The sequence below is a fragment of the Vicia villosa genome, linkage group LG1 (assembly GCF_029867415.1).
Source record: "Vicia villosa cultivar HV-30 ecotype Madison, WI linkage group LG1, Vvil1.0, whole genome shotgun sequence".
Taxonomy (NCBI): domain Eukaryota; kingdom Viridiplantae; phylum Streptophyta; class Magnoliopsida; order Fabales; family Fabaceae; genus Vicia; species Vicia villosa.
Window position 1 is genome coordinate 203,123,220 of NC_081180.1, and position 9,462 is coordinate 203,132,681.

Genomic DNA, 9,462 nt, shown 5'->3' on the forward strand with positions numbered 1-9,462 from the left:
TGCTTCCTCTTTTTTCTGCTGTTTAATATAAAGCAAGTTTCATATAAAAAAAAATAATAAACCATGAAAAAATAGAAAAGCCATCAACAACTTGAAAACAAGTTACTCTAAACGTAATTTTGTGAGGGTTTTCCTCGTGGAACAACACCTCATTGCAAGTAAGTTAACTAACAATTCAGTTATATATTCAAAATTACAAAACCAAGATTTAAAATTAAGGAGAGGTAATGAAACAAGACAAGCTTTTTTCTTTCTCAATTACATTCATCTAAAGTGTGCAACAGAAACCAACATTTGGTATTTATTACTAAAAGATCTTTTGAGTTCCAACAATTCTTATTACTAAAAGACTATAATAATTATTTATTTAATACAACATTTAATAGTTTTTATTTTTAATTATTTGATTAATTTGAACTGCATAAATTCCATTCAATAGGAATAAATTTCATTCAGTATAATTAATTTTGATATTTTGAGTGAAAATAATAAATTTTACTTTTTTATTGTAGAAATTATATAAAATGAAAAATAAAACGAAATTATTGATTCAAATATTGAAATATGAAAATTTATTAATACGCAGATATTTTTGTTTTATTATTTCCTTATTATTGTATTTGTTGGAAATTCAACTTTGTTTTAAAATAAAAACTTTTTTGATGTCACAATTTATTTTTCATATGTTTTGATTCTCTTTTAGTTTCTCTTTCTAATCCTACATTTTAGTTGTTAAATAATTACTAAATACCATGCAACTTTATTTTGAAAAACCGCTTATAATTTTAATTTAAATACAAATATTTCTGTACTTTCAAATATTTATTTTATATTTATTAATGTATTTTTTTTATAAACAACAATTACTATATGTTAAAATAATGCGCGTGTCCGACCAGAACTCTGAGTATGCCCGGGTTTGTTACTGGTTAACAAATATGGAGAATGGGAATTAGGTTAACCTTATGACCATTGAGCTCTCCTCCTTCTCCTTTCATGAACGATGGCGCGAGCGGCGGCCTCTCCTTACTCCCATCTCCGATCTGAAATTCCGGCCACCATAAAGAAGAAACGGAGCAATGTCTCGTCTCTCCGGTCAAGCTCCCCTCATCTCTCTATTGCACATCTCTCTTCCTCATCATTTCTCCGATTGATGATTTCGTCTCAGCTCTCACAATCGATGTCGCGGCCTCGTCTTCTCCTCTGATTCAATAGGAGAACGCCGGTGGTTCTTCGTACTTGGTAAAGCTGAAGAAAAGAATCGGATAGGTGCCTCACAAATCCAGGTTTCGATCTCCTTCTTCACTCTTTCGCGTTTCATACTAGATGTTGTTTTCGGTTTAATAAAATAATGCCACAGAGGAAATTATCGGCTGAGTTGCGGATCGGTACGCTTTCTTTAAGACGTTTCGCGGTACTGCCAGATTTATGCAAAGCAGCTCGTAAATACCCACGACGCCTCCAGGATAAAACAGCTCGTTTCAATACGATTCACACTTGCACGTGTGATGAATCGTTCTAAATGATACACCTTCTGATGGTTAAAAAACCAGTCTTAGTATCTGGATTTATTCCAGTCGAAAACAGAAAAGAATAATTTGAGATGAAGCAGAGTAAGAGAGAGAAGAAAGAATTCGGAATTGAATTCTGGAGTTCCGAACAAGTGAATGGAACAAATGTATTTATAGGCAAAAAATATCCAACCGAGTGGACCAAAACGTGGGCGAAAATATAGCGGAGAATTGAACCGGCCCAGTCAATATAGCCGTTATTTACTTGGTCAGCAGACTTGGAGGACAAGTAAACCTAGTCAAAATCTAGGTTAAGACTTGGTCTAAGGACACGTCACCAATTCGTATTAATTAATATTAAATATTAATTAATTTCTTATTTAATAGTATTTAATTTTTACCGAATTAATTAATTATTCAATGATAATTAATTTCTATTAATTCGGGTTCCAAAAAATTAATTCATGTAGACCGAACCGAACCGAGCCGAGCCGGCTGGACGGACGGCGGCGGCGGCGCGCGCGCGCGTCTGTGTCTTCTTGGCACATTGGTTTGTCCTCACTCCTTTATAAAATTGTAGGTGCCCTTGGGCCCAACAACAATTGTTCAATTTGGAATATATATACACTACTAATATTTGTGTTCCCTCCAATGTGGGACTTAAAATGAACCTTTTCAAATTCATCTCCATATTAGCTCTTACTTGTGTTCATTTATTGCTCATTTAATGTCAATAAATCTTTCCAACTCTTCCTCCAAGTTATCATCATTCCAAGTTCCAACAATCCCCCACTTGAATTTAAAAGGTGATTTTAGAAGTACGTTAAACGTTTCTAAGATTATGCATAAGCAAAGGTGTCTACGACTTGAACCTTTGCGTAGCAAGTAAGATTCCGATTCAACAAGAGTGACACTATTGTCTTGAACTCTATCTCAGACATCAGACCCGCACATAACCTTTTCTTAAGGTGTATTCTTAATAGCCCGTGCTTTTAATGGCCCTGCACGTGTATCCCGGTTTAGTGAAGGCTCTAGGAATTCTGCCTCGAAATTCCATAGGAACCGGCCTCAGTTCCTCAATCACATAGGTGAATCTATCAAGAGTACTCCTGTAGCCTAGGTACCCCCTCATATAGAGTATAGATTTCATTAAGAGTTTCTATTATCTCAACCTCTTATCACTTCAGGATTCATGCTTCTTTTATTTAGTTTAGCATGATCGTCTCATATCACTCACAACTTGTTATTACCCATTGAACCTATTTCTTGGGATCTCCAGTCATTTAGGTCGGGTTACCATCATGAGCGAATCACATTCCTATAGGCATTAGTCCCATCTTATATGATGTATTATAGACTTTCTCTCTAGCTAATCCTTTCGTCAAAGGATCTGCTAAATTTTCATCAGTGCGTACATGATCCACTCTCACAGCTCCTTTAGAGATACAGTCTCTAATAGTGCTATGCTTTCTTCTAATTTGACGTCTTTTACCATTATAATAACGGTTCTCTATTTTTGCAATAGCCGCGGTACTATCGCAGTGGATCAACACAGCTGGCATAGGTTTTTCCCACAAAGGAATCTCAGCTAGCAAGCATCTTAACCAACTTGCTTCTTCACTAGCATTTGCTAATGCTATAATTTCAGACTCCATCGTGGACTGAGCCAGGATAGTCTGTTTCTTTGATTTCCAAGATACAGCTCCTCTGGCTATGTTGAATACATAGCCACTAGTAGCTTTGGAATCATCTGATAAGGTATTCCAATCTGCATCACCGTATCCTTCAAGTACTGCAGGAAATCTCTGATAATGTAGACCGAGGTTCATTGTCTTTTTAAGGTACCGCATGACTTGCTCAATAGCTCGCCAATGCTCATTACTCGGTCTACTTGTAAACCTACACAACAATTCTACAACATATGCAATGTCTGGTCTAGTACAATCAGTGGCATACCTAAGACTGCCAATGATGCTTGCATATTATGCCTGTCTGACACTTTCACCAGTGTTCTTAAACAGTTTCATACTTGGATCATATGGTGTACTTGATGGTTTACATTCAAAATAGTTATATTTCGTTAAGATCTTTTCCACGTAGTGTGATTGATCCAAAGAAATTCCTCGTTCAGATTTTGTGATCTTGATGCCAAGAATCACACTCGCTTCTCCGAGGTCTTTCATATCAAAGTTGTTGCACAACAATGATTTCATAGCGTTAACGGCATGAATGTTTGATCCAAATATGAGTAGGTCGTCTACGTATAGACAAATGATAGTGCAAATGCGATTCTCAGATTTGTAATAAACGCATTTGTCACTTTCATTCACTTTGTACCCATTCGATATCATTAAGTTATCAAACTTTTCATGCCATTGCTTAGGAGCTTGTTTTAATCCATACAAGGATTTATCTAACTTACATACCTTGTTCTCTTGTCCATGGATCACAAAACCTTCAGGTTGTTCCATATAGATTTCTTCTTCTAAGTCACCGTTTAGAAAAGCTGTTTTTACATCCATTTGGTGTACTATCAAATTATAGATAGCAGCGATTGATATAAGTACCCTAATGGATGTAATTCTAGTGACTAAAGAGTAAGTATCAAAGAAATCTACATTTTCTCTTTGTCTAAAACCCTTGGCTACAAGACGAGCCTTGTATTTATCAATAGTTCCATCAGGTTTTAGTTTCTTTTTCAAAACCCATTTACAACCAATTGGTTTGCATCCAGGAGGCAAGTCTACTCAGTTCCAGGTCTTGTTAGACTCAAGAGAATCTATCTCATCATTAATGGCTTCCTGCCATAAGTCTGCATCTAGCGATGACAAAGCTTCTTGAAGATTTATTGGATCTTCTTCTACATTATAAGCCGCATAGTCAGGCCCATAATCTTTAGAGACTCTTACTCGTTTACTTCGTCGAAGTTCTGTTTCTACATTGTCGTTGCTTTCTGTGCTTCTTATCACAGGAATGTGACTCGATTGAGTGCCCCCACTATTTCTTGATTTGAAGGGAAATTTGTCTTCATAGAAATCAACATCATTCGATTCTATGATCACTTTTGCATTTAGGTCATAAAACCTATATGCCTTACTGTTTGCTGCATAACCAATGAATACACATTCGTATGCTCTACTAGCGAGTTTAACTCGTTTCGGATCCAGAATTCTGACATAAGCCAGACAGCCCCAAGTTCTCAAATAAGACAAGTTTGGTTGTCTTTTCTTTAATATCTCATAAGGTGAGATCTTAATTTTTGACTTGGGTATTCTATTCAGGACATAGCAAACAGTCAATAAAATTTCCCCCCACCAGTGAGGTGCAGCACCAGAATTCATCATAATTGCAACAACAAGTTCAGTAAAAGTTCTATTCTTTCTCTCTGCTTTACCATTCATTTCAGGAGAGTATGGAGCAGTCGTTTCATGTACAATTCCATGCTTAATGTAAAATTCATTAAATAACCCAGAATCGTATTCAGTTCCCCTATCACTACGAAGTCTCTTAATCTTCTTACTAAATTGATTCTCAATTTCAGTCACATACATCTTAAACATGTCAAGCGCTTCACTTTTATTTTTCATTAAGTATACATAAGTATAATCAGAACAATCGTCAATAAAAGTGATAAAATAACGTTTACTATTTCTAGTTAAGGTTCCATCTAATTCACATATATCAGAATGTATAAGATCTAGGGGATTAGATTCTTTAATTATTGATTTATGTGAGGTCTTAGTTATTTTAGCTTGACTACAATATTCACATTTATTAGTATCATTCACATTTAATTTAGGAATTAAGCCTAAGTCGCTTGCATGAGAAATAACTCGCTTATTAACGTGACAAAGTCTAGCATGCCAAATATTAAAATCACACAAAGAGTAAACGGAAGGAGAAACTTTATTAAAATCAACATTCAACTTAAACATGCCATCAGCGGCGTACCCTTTCCCAACAAAAATAACATTCTTAGTGATGGTGTACAAATCTGCCCCTATAGTTTGACTAAACCCTGCCTTATTTAAAAGAAAACTAGAAACAAGATTCTTCCTAATTTCAGGAACGTGCATGACGTCCTTCAAGATCAAAGTCTTTCCTGAGGTGAATTTCAGCTCAACATCTCCAATTCCAGCAACATTAGTGGTGTGAGCATCTCCCAACAGCACTTTCTTATCTTCAGCAATAGTGTATGTCTTGAACATAGCACGGTCATAGCAGACATGGCGAGAGGCACCAGTGTCTATCCACCTGCCATCACTTCCACCAACCATGTTGATTTCAGTGATCAGAGCAACAAATGGCTCATTAGTCATGTTAACTTGAGCATTTGATCCAGCAACAGGTTTAGGCCTGCTCTTACATTTCCTTGCCATATGACCCGGTTTTTCACAATTGTAGCAAGTGAAAACCGGAGCTTCATTTCTCTGTGGTGGTGGTTGCTGCCTAGCAAATGGAGCAGATGGGGCCCTAGAGGGATTCCCATTCTTAATTCGGTTCACAGCATTACGGTTCTGATTCTTTAATGGTTTGCCAGTAGGCTTCAGAACCGCACCGAATCTCTTTTTGTTGTTCGAAACAACTAAGACTTCATCTTTCTGATCTTGTCTCCGAGCTTCCTCTTCAATTCGGAGGCGAGTAATCAGACTCTCGATTGAAAATTCTTTTGTTTTGTGTCGAAGGACATTTTTGAAATCTTTCCAACCGGGGGGCAGTTTGTCAATTATTACAGCAATTTGAAATTGTTCATCGAGGGGCATACCTTCAGTAATGATTTCATGAGCAATTTTCTGAAGCTCGTGGCTTTGAGCTTCCACAGACTTTTCATCCACCATCTTGTAATTCAAGTAGCGGCTCACAGCATATTTCTTTGCACCAGCTTTTTCGGTGTCATACTTCCTTTGGAGAGCTTCCCAAACCTGTTTAGCAGTCTTGTGATTACTATAGTAATCATATAGGTCATCAGCAAGACTGTTCAGAATGTGATGTTTGCATAGGTAATCATTTTCTTGCCATAAGGCAATTTCTTTTCGGAGCTGTAAGTCATCTGCTGCGGCTTTTTCTTTTGCAACAGAGTCTCCATCAGACGTTTTGGAAGCTGCGTCCTTTTTGGAGGTTCCGTCAGATTCAGCAGTTGACTTACCATTAGTTATCTCGATTGATCCAGAAGGAACAATTGGGATGTCCTCAGTCAGAACGTGGGCAACCTTTTTCAGAGTTAGGAAAAACTTCATCTTAGATTGTCAACGTTTGAAATTAGATCCCTAAAACTTGAATGGTTTGTCATTCACAGAAGCGGCCGCAGTATTACCGATAGTTTCCTCAGTCGACATGGCAGTTACAGAAATCGTCTTAAAAATGTTGTTTTTCAGTTTAATAAAATAATGCCACAGAGGAAATTATCGACTGAATCGCGGATCGGTACGCTTTCTTTAAGACGTTTCACGGTACTGCCAGATTTATGCAAAGCAGCTCGTAAATACCCACGACGCCTCCAGGATAAAACAGCTCGTTTCAATACGATTCACACTTGCACGTGTGATGAATCGTTCTAAATAATACACCTTCTGATGGTTAAAAAACCAGTCTTAGTATCTGGATTTATTCCAGTCGAAAACAGAAAAGAATAATTTGAGATGAAGCAGAGTAAGAGAGAGAGGAAAGAATTCGGAATTGAATTCTGTAGTTCCGAACAAGTGAATGGAACAAATGTATTTATAGGCAAAAAATATCCAACCGAGTGGACCAAAACGTGGGCGAAAATATAGCGGAGAATTGAACCGGCCCAGTCAATATAGCCGTTATTTACTTGGTCAGCAGACTTGGAGGACAAGTAAACCTAGTCAAAATCTAGGTTAAGACTTGGTCTAAGGACACGTCACCAATTCGTATTAATTAATATTAAATATTAATTAATTTCTTATTTAATAGTATTTAATTTTTACCGAATTAATTAATTATTCAATGATAATTAATTTCTATTAATTCGGGTTCCAAAAAATTAATTCATGTAGACCGAATCGAACTGAACCGAGCCGAGCCGAGCCGAGCCGGCCGAACAGACGGCGGCGGCGGCGCGCACGCGCGTGTGTGTCTTCTTGGCACATTGGTGTGTCCTCACTCCTTTATAAAATTGTAGGTGCCCTTGGGCCCAACAACAATTGTTCAAGTTGGAATATATATACACTACTAATATTTGTGTTCCCTCCAATGTGGGACTTAAAATGAACCTTTTCAAATTCATCTCCATATTAGCTCTTACTTGTGTTCATTTATTGCTCATTTAATGTCAATAAATCTTTCCAACTCTTCCTCCAAGTTATCATCATTCCAAGTTCCAACAGATGTGTTATCCGTGGGGATGATGATGCATACTGTGCTGTTGTTGCTGTGAATCTCATATTGACAATTTCTTTGCAGGCCTTTTGATATGATGATGATGAAGCTCGATTTTCTGGAAATGGTGGAAGAGAAGGTTGAAGATTGGAGCAGAGATTTAGAGTAATGAATTTGTGACTCTGTGATTCTGAAAGATGAAGGATGAAGAGAAAGATTGGTGAAGATGATTCTGTGTTTGAATCTTGTGCAGGGTGAAGAATTCGATTTTTGTTCGTCAACTTTCTACAGGATCGTCAAGATTGTGAGATGAAGGATTGAAGGTTCGATTGGTGATTGAAGATGATAGTTGCTGAGGCGTTGAAGAAAAGATGAATGATTCTGAGTTCCTTTTTTTTTGTTCTTGCAGGATTGTGAAGTTTGATGATGATGAACGTGGTGGATTGAAGAGGTAATGGAAGAAGGTGAAGGAGATTGAAGTTATGGTGGTTGTGGAGATGATGTAGATGAAATTGAAGATTGAGTTATCGTGGTGGTGATTCTTGGTGGAGAATTGGTTACAGGTTTGTTACACTTTTTTGTTATTTGAGTCTAGTTCAATTTTCTGTTATGATCTTTTTCTTGCCTATTTTTTGTTAACGATTGCAAACCGATTTTCTATTGACTTTGTGGTGCCGTCCCTTATTTCGCAGGTTCGATTTATTTGTTGGTTTTGCTATGTGCCGAGTCGGTTTATTTGCATTTTGAGCTTGGTTTATTTTCGGTTGAACACTACAAGTTGGTTTTCTTTGATTTTTCTTCTGTATCTTCTGATTCAACTTATAACTGAAGTAGGGTTGTCTTTTGTTGGTTGGGAATCGGACAGAGGTATATTGGCATTGGCATGAAGTTTGAAGATTGCATCAAGTTTTAGACATAGGCTTAGGGCATTATAAATTTCCATGTAATTTGCCTCTTTGTAAACTTCTTGAAAATTGGTAATGTTGTATATCTTGAATAATGAATGAACGTGTAATTTTTAAATGGCCTTGTACTTTGATCTTGCCCGGGACTTTTGAATGATTTTTGGATGTAATCTCATAAATTTCTCTTGCAAAGAACCTTGAACATGTCTTATGAATGGTTGAAATCTTGAACGAACTTTCTAATTGAACCTCCTTATCCATCCAATGACACAAGGAATGAACATTGATTTTGAGTTTTTAAATGGTGACCATATGATGAATAGGGATTGAATGTAGAACTTCAGCCTTGTAATACTATACATTAAAAAAACATGAGCCTTTGGATCCTAATGGACTTTGGTGAATAAAATTAATGAAAAGCCTTGAAAGATTTTTGTGTTCCCATTTCAATTCTCAATGAAAACTTAAATTCAATCTCTAACTCGAGTTACCTTGTCATGTACTCAAAAAACAATTGAGAGGAATGATGATACCTTGACCACAAGCAAATCCACAACTTTATTTCTTACATTATGTCTTGACATTTTATGCAATTTAAAGCTCAAATACAATCTTAGCTTGATTGATAACCAATGATATTTAAGACGAACGCCTTGAGGAAACCTTGAAGATAAAAATAATACTTGGAGTTTAGAAAGGGAACATGA

At 36.6% G+C, this 9,462-nt stretch overlaps 1 long non-coding RNA gene across 1 annotated transcript; it reads left to right on the top strand.

Annotated features, from left to right (window-relative positions):
• Window positions 1–941: 941 nt before the first annotated feature.
• On the top strand, window positions 942–8,980 carry LOC131621806 (uncharacterized). The gene is made up of 5 exons (XR_009289688.1): window positions 942–1,286; window positions 7,935–8,173; window positions 8,260–8,413; window positions 8,543–8,627; window positions 8,716–8,980. It is a non-coding gene; the product is annotated as an uncharacterized LOC131621806 (long non-coding RNA).
• Window positions 8,981–9,462: the final 482 nt, after the last annotated feature.